This window comes from Zootoca vivipara, chromosome 4 (genome assembly GCF_965207765.1).
Source record: "Zootoca vivipara chromosome 4, rZooViv2.hap1.1, whole genome shotgun sequence".
NCBI classification, from domain to species: Eukaryota; Metazoa; Chordata; class Lepidosauria; order Squamata; family Lacertidae; genus Zootoca; species Zootoca vivipara.
This window is the reverse complement of record NC_142587.1, coordinates 98,169,274-98,184,448: the sequence shown is the minus strand read 5'-3', so window position 1 is coordinate 98,184,448 and position 15,175 is coordinate 98,169,274.

Genomic DNA, 15,175 nt, shown 5'->3' with positions numbered 1-15,175 from the left:
CTCATCAGCACCACTGAATATGTTGTTGTTTAGTCGTTTAGTCGTGTCCGACTCTTCGTGACCCCATGGACCATAGCACGCCAGGCACTCCTGTCTTGCACTGCCTCCCGCAATTTGGTCAAACTCATGTTCGTAGCTTCGAGAACACTGTCCAACCATCTTGTCCTCTGTCGTCCCCTTCTCCTAGTGCCCTCAATCTTTCCCAACATCAGGGTCTTTTCCAAGGATTCTTCTCTTCTCATGAGGTGGCCAAAGTATTGGAGCCTGAGCTTCACGATCTGTCCTTCCAGGGAGCACTCAGGGCTGATTTCCTTAAGAATGGATAGGTTTGATCTTCTTGCAGTCCATGGGACTCTCAAGAGTCTCCTCCAGCACCATAATTCAAAAGCATCAATTCTTCGGCGATCAGCCTTCTTTATGGTCCAGCTCTCACTTCCATACATCACTACTGGGAAAACCATAGCTTTAACCATAGCTTTAACCATAGCTTTAACCATAGCTTTAACCATAGCTTTAACTATACGGACCTTTGTCGGCAAGGTGATGTCTCTGCTTTTTAAGATGCTGTCTAGGTTTGTCATTGCTTTTCTCCCAAGAAGCAGGCGTCTTTTAATTTCGTGACTGCTGTCACCATCTGCAGTGATCAAGGAGTCCAAGAAAGTAAAATCTCTCACTGCCTCCATTTCTTCCCCTTCTATTTGCCAGGAGGTGATGGGACCAGTGGCCATGATCTTGGTTTTTTTGATGTTGAGCTTCAGACCATATTTTGCGCTCTCCTCTTTCACCCTCATTAAAAGGTTCTTTAATTCCTCCTCGCTTTCTGCCATCAAGGTTGTGTCATCTGCATATCTGCATATCAACAGAAATATCTGTTGATATTTCTTCCGGCAATCTTAATTCCGGCTTGGGATTCATCTAGTCCAGCCTTTCGCATGATGAATTCTGCATATAAGTTAAATAAGAAGAACCGAATATATTTCGGAAGAACCACTGAATATATTTCCCCCTTTTTACTTACTAAATAGACGCACGATTCTTCTTTCTCTTCATTTTAATACACATGCCTATATCTATCTATCATCTATCTATCTATCTATCTATCCATCCATCCATCCATCAAGGGGTTATTGGGTTGTTGTTTTTATTTTGATTATATATTTTTTGGTTTTATATATACCATAGATTTTGTTCGGTGAAGTGCCCTGAAACCTCCGGGTATAGGGCGGTATATAATTTCAATACTAATACTACTAATAATAATAATAATAATATAAAAGCTATGGTTGCTATGTTTGGAATCTGCATCTGGAATATTATTATTATTATTATTATTATTATTGTTGTGACGTGGGGTTTGTGATTTCAGCTCTCTTGACAAAACATGCTGGAGACAGTTCTCTAGTAACAGCTCTTTATTAAAGTGAACAAGACTGAAGACTGAGGAGAGGAAAGCTACATTTATAGGGACAGGGGACTAGCTAGGAAGGGATACATTTTGGAGGGAACAATATCACGCAATCACAGTGCTGCCTTTTGGAGGAAACCAATAAGACAGAGGATCCAAATACAGCAGCTTAAATGAACCAATAGTAGCTGTACCCTCTGGGACCAAAAGGCAGTTACTTTATCCTAATGCAAATACAGACAATAATAATACAGATATAAAATCCTTTGACTCAATACACAACACCCCTCCCCCCCTAGTGAGCACAGCAGACGTAATCCCTCAGGTACTGTGGGGTCCTACAACTTCTACCTGATCTCCTGACAACAGGTGTTGCAGGTTCTGGATTGGGTGTTACCTGTGGTGGAGGGGCTGCTATAGGGGTTTCATCAGGAACAGATGGAGTCCCAGACATCTCAGGGTCCCCGACCTGTACCTCGTCATCATGAGGACTAGCAGACCCTGGTTCATTTGCTGAAGCCCCTGGTGACTGCACCTCTGGACCATTTTCACTCTGGTCTCGCAGCTGTGCGTCATTAGCCAGGGATGAATTATCTGACTCCTCCCTGCTGAGCGCCCGGCGCCTCAGCTGATCTATATGTCTCTTCCAAACTTGCCCATTTTCCAAGGTCACATAATAGGACACAGGTCCACTAGCCCGGGTGATCACACCAGCCACCCACCGCGGACCTCGTGAATAGTTCCTCACCCAGACCAGATCTTCAGGGGCGAGATACCTTGTTGTGTCAGTCTCAGCCTGGGGGGTTGCTCTTGAATTACGGTTTGGCATTTTATCTGGGTGGACATAATCCAGCACCGTTACCAGTCTTCTACCTAAGAGCAGCTCGGCTGGCGACTTGCCCGTCGCAGTACACGGCGTCGCATGCTGCAAAAATAACATTCGCGCAATGCGAGCCGACCAGTTACCCTCCATTAAGCGTGCAATGGATTCTTTGGCTGTTCTTACCATGCGCTCAGCCTGCCCATTGGAGGATGGGTGAAAGGGCGCGGATGTGACCCCTCTTATGAAGTTATCAGCCAAGAATGCCCTGAATTCTTGGGATACAAAAGCTGCCCCATTATCTGATACAATGGTCTCAGGTAACCCGTGGGTAGCAAACAGCTGCCTCAACACCTTGATTACGGCAGCTGATGCCATGCTAGGGACCATCGCCACTTCTAACCATTTGGAATATGCATCAACGATAACCAAAAAGACCTTCCCTTGGAATGGCCCTGCAAAATCTATGTGCAGCCGGCTCCAGGGAGTCCTGGACTGCTCCCACCAGTGGACTGGTGCTCTGGCCACTTCTGGCCGCACCTCTTGGCATGCCTTGCATGTTCGTACCCATTGTTCTATGTTCTGGTCCATTCCAGGCCACCACACATAACATCGGGCTAGCGACTTCATCCTGACCATTCCCGGGTGTCCCATGTGAAGCGTCTCAAGAACCCTGTTTCTCAGTGGTGCTGGGATGATCACCCTATCTCCCCATAGGAGACAACCCTTATGCATGGACAATTCGTGCTGCCTTGTCGCATAAGGCCTGAATTTTTCTTCATGCGGACCACCTGGCCACCCCCTCCCCACCCAAGTGAGCACACGGGAGAGAACAGCATCTTTCCTCGTTTTCTCAGCTATATCCGTAGCCGAATGATAAAAGTTAATAAGTCCCAGGAATGACTGCAACTCCGTCTTGTTCTGTGGTCGTGGTGCCTCGATGATGGCCTTAATCTTAGCATCTGTGGGGTGGATGCCTGATGCATCAATTTTAAACCCCAAGAAATCCACCGTTGGCACCCCAAAACTGCATTTTTCCTTTTTCAGTTGCAACCCCACCTCCTTGAACTTGAGCAACACTGCACGGACACGCGCAACCAGTTCCTGTGGGTCTTTTCCAGCAATCAAAACGTCATCAAAAAATGGCAAGACCCCCGGCAGACCTCTTAACAGGCGTTCCATGAGCCCTTGAAAAATCCCTGGCGCCACACAAACTCCGAACTGTAATCTGTTAACTCTGAACGCCCCTTTATGTGTGACAATAGTCTGTGCTTCCGCTGATTGTGGGGTTACTGGCAGCTGTTGGTAAGCTTGTGCCAGGTCAATTTTGGCGAACACCTTGCCCCCAGCCAGTTTAGCCAACAGATGTGATACAACTGGAATGGGGTATGAGTTTCCCCTGAGTGCCTTATTGATAGTACATTTGTAATCTGCACATATCCTGACTTCCCCATTTGCTTTAAGGGGCGTGACGATTGGAGTCTCCCACTTAGCAGAGTCCACGGGTGAGAGAACTCCCTGCTTGACCAATTTATCCAGCTCTGCCTCGATCTTGGGTTGCAGTGCAAATGGCACTCGCCTTGGTTTGAGTCGGATTGGAGCCACCCCGGGGTCCAACTCGAAGTCAACTGGGGGCCCTTTATAACAACCCAGTTTTCCATTAAAGAGACCAGCAAATTCCTTGCATAATACCTCGCTCATCTCAGGGCAGGTTTGGATTGAATTAAGCCCTGAGATACTCAGTCCCAGGGCAGGGAACCAGTCAGTGCCCAGGAGACTGGGGCGACTGCCCTTCGCAATCACCAGTTTGAGTACAGCCTGTTTGTCCCGGAACTGTACTCTCACGGCACACATTCCCATAACATGGATGCGGCCTGCTGAGTACGACTGCAAGGTTGCCGGAAAGGGCTCCAGAGGGGGCAACTTACCCCTGGGGAAGAATGTCTTCGCGGTCTGGTCTGACACGATGGTGAATGCAGATCCGGAGTCCACCTCCATGTCGCACTGCTGACCCTCAATCTTCACCTTGACGTGTGCCTTGCCTTGCGCTGGAAACTGCACGGCCCTCCCATTGATCTCCGTTACGTAGTGGCAGTCCTTTAGAAAACGAGTTGCTGTGGGCGGTCTGCGATGCTCCAGTCTAGGTGCTCCTGTCGCTCCCGACGCCGCCGATCTACAGACCCTGGCGATGTGACCCGTCTTTCCGCACGTCCGGCAGATAGCATCCCTGAAACGACAACTCTTCCTTTCATGGTTTCCGCCACAACCTGGGCAACTGCCTCGGCGATCTCTGTGCACTGTGCAGGCCTGACGCACCGACTCAACCCCACGGACTGGGCTCTGGCTTGGAGTAGCCTCTAGCTCGTCCATGGCATGCGCAACTTCTATCTGTGGCTTAGTGGCCTTGCGACTGGCATCAGCTCCTCTCTTTCATAATTCTCCGTGGCGGTGGCCTCCTTCAAGGCTGAAGCAAGGGTAACCTCTTCTTTAGCCACGATGCGTCTTCTGGCTTTCTTGCTGCTCAGACCCCCAATAAACCGATCCAGGAGAGTCTCTTCCAGATTTTGGAATCCGCAGTGCTGAGCGAGCTTCCGGAGTTCAGCCAGAAATGTGGATACAGACTCCCCAGCACACTGCTGCCTCTTATGGAACTCCATCCGCCGGGCCATCTTGGTCTCAGTAGGCGCCAAGTGGCTTGTTAGGCAGGCAAGAATATCTTGGAGAGATGTCTCACTCAGCTTAGCTGGAGCAAGTAATGCCTTGGCTAGCTTGAAGGTCTCGGGCCCACAGTAGCTCAGGAATGTGGCCCTTCTTTTGCTGGCATCGGTGATCCCTTGAGCCACTGCGAAGAACTCAAAGCGTTCGACGTAGTCTTCCCAGGTGTGGGGCTCTGATGGCTGGAAGGGCTCCAATACCCTTGGACTCTCCATTGTCCTAGCGGGCAGGGTCGTCTTCTCAGCTGGCCAGTGAGTCTTGTTCTCAGCTGCAATCCGGACTCTGAGGCAGGGTTGTGTTTAACCGCTCCTCAGCATTCCGGATCCCACCTTCGTCGCCAGTTGTTGTGACGTGGGGTTTGTGATTTCAGCTCTCTTGACAAAACATGCTGGAGACAGTTCTCTAGTAACAGCTCTTTATTAAAGTGAACAAGACTGAAGACTGAGGAGAGGAAAGCTACATTTATAGGGACAGGGGACTAGCTAGGAAGGGATACATTTTGGAGGGAACAATATCACGCAATCACAGTGCTGCCTTTTGGAGGAAACCAATAAGACAGAGGATCCAAATACAGCAGCTTAAATGAACCAATAGTAGCTGTACCCTCTGGGACCAAAAGGCAGTTACTTTATCCTAATGCAAATACAGACAATAATAATACAGATATAAAATCCTTTGACTCAATACACAACAATTATTATTATTAAAATTTGTATACCCTTCTTCACCCGAAGATCCCGGGGCAGTTCACAGCATAAAAACACAAAATACATAAGGAAAACAAAAACAAAGCAAGCCTATACCTCCCTATAGTGTACCTACTGTGTTCAGGGATAGCCAACCTGGTGCCCTCCACAAGTGGCTGGGTTTCAACTCCCACTATCCCTGACCATTGGCCATCCTGGCTGGGAATGATGGGAACTGAGAGTTCAGCAACATCTGAAGTGGCTTTTAAAGAGCTGTAAGGCCGGACTTGCAGCTTATTTCGGTTCTTCCACTGGGATTGCTTTTCTTTTTGCCCTTTGCGCTATTCGTTGTTGATTTCATGGCACCTTGTTTCATATGAATGAGCCTGCTCCTTTAAAATTGAGGCTTGGTATATGCTTTGACCTGTTGTCTTTGTCCATGGTCCATGCTATGGTCCATGGGGTCACGAAGAGTCGGACACGACTAAACGACTAAACAACAACAACATATGCTTTGACAGTGACAGATCAGGAAATCGCTGCGCTCAGAGGAAGAGCAAAGGAAGATCCCAGACTCGAATCTGCTGTGTCTAAAAAAAAAAAAATCTATGCGCCAGTTTATGGGGAAAGAACACTTCTTGGAAGCAGCCAGGAGGAGATTTCCTGAAATCAGTGGGTTCCAGTATTGTATCTCTTTGGCTGACATACGAGCTGGCACAAATACACAAATACAGTACACTGTCTGAATCACTTTGCAGGAGGCAGAGGCAGAACTCGATACAATACAGTAGTGACTCAGCTGCTGCAGGCGTGCACATTTAAGCTGCTCCATCTGCAGGCAGACTGAACTCATGCTGCAAGCCTATATATTCACCCCTGCCTATTAAACACAGTGCGGGATTTAATGGGGCTTATTCCTATTAGCCTCTAGGGTTGCACTGCAAGGCCTTTCCTATAAGTCCAGAGGATGTCATTTTCCCTCAGGCACAGGGCTGGTGCACAGCACTGGGAGACCCGCAGGAGGCTTGAGAAAGCGGCAATTCTCAAACGTGGCAATAGCTTGCACGGTGCAGCCAAACTGCGGGGCATCCTACCCTATTGGCAGGAATTCCCCGCCCATTCCACAGTGATTGGGCCTCTCTGCCGCCTCTGTCACTGGGTTGCAAAAGGATCGATCAAAGCAACGGGACCCCGGGAGGCAGCTTTCTGATTGGCCCATACTTTCAGCCCCGAGAAACAGCCATATTGAGTGTGGCATTTCGGGGAGGGAAATGTGGTTTTAAAAGCAGAGTATATCAGCTCGGTCTTTGCTCATTTAGAACTAGTTATGTCACTTAATAGGCTTTGGTTCTGGATGCCTTCACTTTTTATTTGTTACTGTCTTTGGAATGCCTTCCCAATTTTTTACTTGTTAATGTTTGCTTCTTCTTCTTCTTCTTCTTCTTCTTCTTCTTCTTCTTCTTCTTCTTCTTCTTCTTCTTCTTCTTCTTCTTCTTCTTCTTCTTCTTCCCGGTATTATTATTATTATTGAATCACCTCCTATGAGGCATCTCTTAAGTGATTTGCAATGTGCTTTATGGTGTTCCAACTGATTTCTGAAATGCTGACACCTTTTAAGACTTGGGCTCTAGATTGCATGAAGACCTTGGAGAATTGGGAACTTATTTGCCCACATTCTGCAAAATATAAAAAAGCAAGGTCTCAAAATTGGAAGATGCATGTTGAGAACATGATGAAGATATCTCACAAGGCAGCGGAGGTTTAGGATCAGAGTTTGCCCTCTCCTAGATGGGCTCCCTTCCCAGGTGGGCAAGCCCCATCTGCCCCTTACTTTACTCTGCAGCACATGCAGAAACCGCCTGCTTGACCGTTGGGCCCACTCTTGGTCTTGTCCACTTAATCCGCCAGAGCCCGTCTTCACATGCAGGAGAAATCCCTAAGAGAGTTTGAGCCCCATGGGCTACCCTTGTCTGGTTTAACAGGCTGGTCAAAGCTGTTTCCTGGGGTGTGGCTGCTGTCGCATACTGACATTTTCTAGAAGACACAGGTGAGAGTTGAGTGCAGGGTGGGGACCAAAGGTGGACAAACTACGCCAGAAGGAGCACCCCCAGAGGTACTACCCCCCCAACACTCCATACACCCTTATATCAGACATTAGAAGCCAATACTTTTTATCTCGTCCATTAAATATTTCAGCTGTTGATTTCTGTAGACCAGGCACCCCCAAACTGCGGCCCTCCAGATGTTTTGGCCTACAACTCCCATGATCCCTAGCTAACAGGACCAGTGGTCAGGGAAGATGGGAATTGTAGTCCAAAACATCTGGAGGGCCGAAGCTACGAACATTAGTTTGACCAAACTGCGGGAGGCAGTGGAAGACAGGAGTGCCTGGCGTGCTCTGGTCCATGGGGTCACGAAGAGTCGGACACGACTAAACGACTAAACAACAACAACAAGCCATACTGAAATCAATCAGATTCTTCTCCCCACCAGGTTAGCATGCATAGAAAAGGGCTGCACCAGCAAATGACTGGGATGTACACCAGGTGGAAGTGATAACTGAAATATCAGCATCAAGTAGTTAAAGATTCGTAATAGATTTTAGTCCACCCACAGCTTGAGTCCACTGCCAACCTCTACTGATTCTATAAAAGATTAATGTTGCTTAATCTGTCTTCCCCCCACCCCCGTTTATTCCAGTGCATGGAATAACCAGAGATTGGCTTTTACAGATTTCACTGTCGATCAAGTTACTGACAACAGTAAGCCAGAGGTACAGGTATTATTTTTCTGCAGGACAAAGGAGGAAGATATTCAGGAGGATCAGTGTGAAGGAAATGACAGGTCCTTTCCATTTCACTATTTACCAGTTCTTTGAGAACAGCTGCCTGATTAAAGCCACAATTTCACTTCTGTTATCTGTCATTTGTGGCCTGAAGCAGCCCTCGGAGACCCAGTTCATTACCTCGAGGAACCAGGACAGAAAAAAAAACCGAAAATAGAAACTCTAGACTCCCCAGTCTGCAAAATAGCTATTCATTCACTTCCTCCATTATTAATAGGCTTTCGAGAAACAGCAAGGTCTGTGTGAAAAGATTCCCTTAAGCAGAAGGGCTACTGCACCCACCTTATTAATCAAGTGCCAACAGAGTGGAAAGGCAAACGAGGAAGCCTAATGAAGGGTCTTCAAACCTGACATTGGGCATCTTATGGGAGACCGCCTGGCCCAAAGCTGGGCAGCAGATCACCACAAAATAAGTTGTGGCTCAGCTATAAAGCTGGGGGGGGGGGGGAAACCTCACACATTTCAAATGAGTTCCAAATTGCAATGTACAAATTTGACCCTAGATGGTGATAGTGAGCCATGCCAAATTCTTTTTTTTTCTCAAAACTTTTTTTAAAAAAGCATTTTCACAGCGTTTTTTAATACGTGTGTAGATTTCACCGGGGGCTGCAGCCCGTTTTTGTGCAACTGCATTTGTAGATGTGCAAGAGAGCTGAGAAACATCAGGACCATCGGTTTTATCAGGCCCTGTGGAATCTCTAGTGTGGCCCATGGTCGGAAACCTGCTTTGCACACAGATGATTTCAGGTTCAGTCCCTATGGTATCTCCATGTCAGGCCAGGAAAGGCTCCCTATCTAAACCCCTGGAGAACTGCTGCTGGAGAGTGCAGACCACTCTGAGCTAGAAGATACGACTCAGTGCATATAGGGCAGGTTCCTACGATCCTAAGACCGAGCCCTGTACACAACATTACCTTCAGGACTAGGCATCAGGTGTGAAAAGGGGATGACTCACCAGTGGATATTGCTGCTTGGCACTTTGGCTAAGGGGCAGCTGTAATGGCAGTCTAGCTGAGAATAACATCGGACACACCCCTCCTCTCATTGCCACTATGAGAAAGGGGGCTGGGGAGAAAGCTTTGCATCTCCCTGGTCAACTCCTGTCCCAAAAGTGGGCTGGAAACCATTGATACCCACAGCCCACAGGTATCAGTCACGGCAGTAGGGACACACCTTGTGTGCTGGGGAGAGGTACCCTGGGAAATGCTTGCCTTTCAATGCCCCCTTTGAAGTTAAAGGGACCCCTGAATGTTAGGTCCAGTCGCGGACGACTCTAGGGTTGCGGTGCTCATCTCATGTTTCCGAGCACAATTCAAAGTGTTGGTACTGACCTTTAAAGCCCTAAACGGCCTCGGTCTTATATACCTGAAGGAGCGTCTCTCCACCCCCACCATTCAGCCCAGACACTGAGGTCCAGCTCCGAGGGCCTTCTGGCAGTTCCCTCGTTGCGAGAAGGGAGGTTACAGGGAACCAGGCAGAGGGACTTCTCGGTAGTGGCACCTGCCCCTCCCAGCAGATGTCAAGGCAATAAGCAACTACAGTATTTTACTTTTAGAAGACAACTGAAGGCAGCCCTGTTTAGGGAAGTTTTTAATGTTTGATGCTGTACAGTACTGTTTTTAATATTCGGTTGGAAGCTGCCTAGAGTGGTTGGGGAAATCCAGCCAGATGGGTGGGGTATAAATAATAAATTATTATTATTATTATTATTATTATTGGCCGAGGGAGCCGGCGTACAGCTTCCGGGTCATGTGGCCAGCATGACAAAGCCGCTTCTGGCGAACCAGAGCAGCGCACGGAAACGTCGTTTACCTTCCTGCCGGAGCGGTACCTATTTATCTACTTGCACTTTGACGTGCTTTCGAACTGCTAGGTGGGCAGGAGCTGGGACCGAGCAACGGGAGCTCACCCCGTCACAGGGATTCGAACCACTGACCTTCTGATCGGCAAGCCCTAGGTTCTGTGGTTTAACCCACAGCACCACTCGTGCCCCTTTAGAGTAGTGGGGTATAAATAATAAAATTATTATTAGTAGTAGTAGTACAGCCACTCCCTGTCAGGAGAGATAGATTCCTTCCTTTGCAAAATCCAATTGCAAATCCGTGTGTGTGTGTGTGAAATAACAGTATACAAGAAGCCCATAGCATTAGGGGCACATAATAATAATATTTTTAAAATTTATATCCCGCCCATCTTGCTGGGTTTCCCCAGCCGGTCTGGGCGGCTTAAAACATGTATAAAAACACAACAAAGCATCAAACATTTTTTAAAAAACCAAATATCCTATACGAGCAACAAACGAACACATAAATCAATAGAAACCAATAATAACAATAGTAATAAACAGTTTACAGTTATGCCCAAATAAAAAATAACTGCCGACCCCAACTAAACAACAAACATAGCCCAAACCACCGGCTGGTTATAATGGGTTTGGTGGGCAAAAGAACCAGCAAACATTTGTTGCTGCGGAGCGGACGTGCTTTTATGTTCTCGGGGAACAGGTGCTTGGCAACCCGTGACTCAGCTCAGAGTGAGGGAGTTCCCCCGGGGTTGCACGCCTGCTTGCAATGAATGGGAGGCGTGCAGAAAATAAATATATATATATATTTAAAAAACTCAGGTTGTGTTCCTGTGTAGGAAGATAGGCTGCTCCCATTCATTTCAGCCGGGGTGGGGAGGCAGGGGCTTATGCAATGTACATTCTCAGCAGATGGTGACTGAGAGCCACCGGCCTTCCTGAGCAAGCTTCTCCAGGCTCTCGCAGCTGGTGCGAGGCTGTTCTCAACAAGCCCCTCTCTGTTTTCTAAAAAGAGACACCAGTTACAGATCTCGCCCCCAGAAGCCTCCCTCTTGCAGAGAGAGCCCTGCTGCCATTTTCACTCTTTTCCAGCCCACTGAAGCTCGCTCACCACGATGAAAGCACTTCCAGTAAAGCCACTTAGAAAATCCTTAGTCACAAAATGATTTAAATGCATCCTATTCTGGGCTGACTTTGGGAAGGTGCAGGAATGTAGCAGAAAGCACAGTGGAAGCCCCTAATGCCAGCAGATAGCTTTAGGTACATATATAATAATAATAATTGTTGTGACGTGGGGTTTGTGATTTCAGCTCTCTTGACAAAACATGCTGGAGACAGTTCTCTAGTAACAGCTCTTTATTAAAGTGAACAAGACTGAAGACTGAGGAGAGGAAAGCTACATTTATAGGGACAGGGGACTAGCTAGGAAGGGATACATTTTGGAGGGAACAATATCACGCAATCACAGTGCTGCCTTTTGGAGGAAACCAATAAGACAGAGGATCCAAATACAGCAGCTTAAATGAACCAATAGTAGCTGTACCCTCTGGGACCAAAAGGCAGTTACTTTATCCTAATGCAAATACAGACAATAATAATACAGATATAAAATCCTTTGACTCAATACACAACACCCCTCCCCCCCTAGTGAGCACAGCAGACGTAATCCCTCAGGTACTGTGGGGTCCTACAACTTCTACCTGATCTCCTGACAACAGGTGTTGCAGGTTCTGGATTGGGTGTTACCTGTGGTGGAGGGGCTGCTATAGGGGTTTCATCAGGAACAGATGGAGTCCCAGACATCTCAGGGTCCCCGACCTGTACCTCGTCATCATGAGGACTAGCAGACCCTGGTTCATTTGCTGAAGCCCCTGGTGACTGCACCTCTGGACCATTTTCACTCTGGTCTCGCAGCTGTGCGTCATTAGCCAGGGATGAATTATCTGACTCCTCCCTGCTGAGCGCCCGGCGCCTCAGCTGATCTATATGTCTCTTCCAAACTTGCCCATTTTCCAAGGTCACATAATAGGACACAGGTCCACTAGCCCGGGTGATCACACCAGCCACCCACCGCGGACCTCGTGAATAGTTCCTCACCCAGACCAGATCTTCAGGGGCGAGATACCTTGTTGTGTCAGTCTCAGCCTGGGGGGTTGCTCTTGAATTACGGTTTGGCATTTTATCTGGGTGGACATAATCCAGCACCGTTACCAGTCTATTACCTAAGAGCAGCTCGGCTGGCGACTTGCCCGTCGCAGTACACGGCGTCGCATGCTGCAAAAATAACATTCGCGCAATGCGAGCCGACCAGTTACCCTCCATTAAGCGTGCAATGGATTCTTTGGCTGTTCTTACCATGCGCTCAGCCTGCCCATTGGAGGATGGGTGAAAGGGCGCGGATGTGACCCCTCTTATGAAGTTATCAGCCAAGAATGCCCTGAATTCTTGGGATACAAAAGCTGCCCCATTATCTGATACAATGGTCTCAGGTAACCCGTGGGTAGCAAACAGCTGCCTCAACACCTTGATTACGGCAGCTGATGCCATGCTAGGGACCATCGCCACTTCTAACCATTTGGAATATGCATCAACGATAACCAAAAAGACCTTCCCTTGGAATGGCCCTGCAAAATCTATGTGCAGCCGGCTCCAGGGAGTCCTGGACTGCTCCCACCAGTGGACTGGTGCTCTGGCCACTTCTGGCCGCACCTCTTGGCATGCCTTGCATGTTCGTACCCATTGTTCTATGTTCTGGTCCATTCCAGGCCACCACACATAACATCGGGCTAGCGACTTCATCCTGACCATTCCCGGGTGTCCCATGTGAAGCGTCTCAAGAACCCTGTTTCTCAGTGGTGCTGGGATGATCACCCTATCTCCCCATAGGAGACAACCCTTATGCATGGACAATTCGTGCTGCCTTGTCGCATAAGGCCTGAATTTTTCTTCATGCGGACCACCTGGCCACCCCCTCCTCACCCAAGTGAGCACACGGGAGAGAACAGCATCTTTCCTCGTTTTCTGTTGCAACCCCACCTCCTTGAACTTGAGCAACACTGCACGGACACGCGCAACCAGTTCCTGTGGGTCTTTTCCAGCAATCAAAACGTCATCAAAAAATGGCAAGACCCCCGGCAGACCTCTTAACAGGCGTTCCATGAGCCCTTGAAAAATCCCTGGGGCCACACAAACTCCGAACTGTAATCTGTTAACTCTGAACGCCCCTTTATGTGTGACAATAGTCTGTGCTTCCGCTGATTGTGGGGTTACTGGCAGCTGTTGGTAAGCTTGTGCCAGGTCAATTTTGGCGAACACCTTGCCCCCAGCCAGTTTAGCCAACAGATGTGATACAACTGGAATGGGGTATGAGTTTCCCCTGAGTGCCTTATTGATAGTACATTTGTAATCTGCACATATCCTGACTTCCCCATTTGCTTTAAGGGGCGTGACGATTGGAGTCTCCCACTTAGCAGAGTCCACGGTGAGAGAACTCCCTGCTTGACCAATTTATCCAGCTCTGCCTCGATCTTGGGTTGCAGTGCAAATGGCACTCGCCTTGGTTTGAGTCGGATTGGAGCCACCCCGGGGTCCAACTCGAAGTCAACTGGGGGCCCTTTATAACAACCCAGTTTTCCATTAAAGAGACCAGCAAATTCCTTGCATAATACCTCGCTCATCTCAGGGCAGGTTTGGATTGAATTAAGCCCTGAGATACTCAGTCCCAGGGCAGGGAACCAGTCAGTGCCCAGGAGACTGGGGCGACTGCCCTTCGCAATCACCAGTTTGAGTACAGCCTGTTTGTCCCGGAACTGTACTCTCACGGCACACATTCCCATAACATGGATGCGGCCTGCTGAGTACGACTGCAAGGTTGCCGGAAAGGGCTCCAGAGGGGGCAACTTACCCCTGGGGAAGAATGTCTTCGCGGTCTGGTCTGACACGATGGTGAATGCAGATCCGGAGTCCACCTCCATGTCGCACTGCTGACCCTCAATCTTCACCTTGACGTGTGCCTTGCCTTGCGCTGGAAACTGCACGGCCCTCCCATTGATCTCCGTTACGTAGTGGCAGTCCTTTAGAAAACGAGTTGCTGTGGGCGGTCTGCGATGCTCCAGTCTAGGTGCTCCTGTCGCTCCCGACGCCGCCGATCTACAGACCCTGGCGATGTGACCCGTCTTTCCGCACGTCCGGCAGATAGCATCCCTGAAACGACAACTCTTCCTTTCATGGTTTCCGCCACAACCTGGGCAACTGCCTCGGCGATCTCTGTGCACTGTGCAGGCCTGACGCACCGACTCAACCCCACGGACTGGGCTCTGGCTTGGAGTAGCCTCTAGCTCGTCCATGGCATGCGCAACTTCTATCTGTGGCTTAGTGGCCTTGCGACTGGCATCAAGCTCCTCTCTTTCATAATTCTCCGTGGCGGTGGCCTCCTTCAAGGCTGAAGCAAGGGTAACCTCTTCTTTAGCCACGATGCGTCTTCTGGCTTTCTTGCTGCTCAGACCCCCAATAAACCGATCCAGGAGAGTCTCTTCCAGATTTTGGAAGCCGCAGTGCTGAGCGAGCTTCCGGAGTTCAGCCAGAAATGTGGATACAGACTCCCCAGCACACTGCTGCCTCTTATGGAACTCCATCCGCCGGGCCATCTTGGTCTCAGTAGGCGCCAAGTGGCTTGTTAGGCAGGCAAGAATATCTTGGAGAGATGTCTCACTCAGCTTAGCTGGAGCAAGTAATGCCTTGGCTAGCTTGAAGGTCTCGGGCCCACAGTAGCTCAGGAATGTGGCCCTTCTTTTGCTGGCATCGGTGATCCCTTGAGCCACTGCGAAGAACTCAAAGCGTTCGACGTAGTCTTCCCAGGTGTGGGGCTCTGATGGCTGGAAGGGCTCCAATACCCTTGGACTCT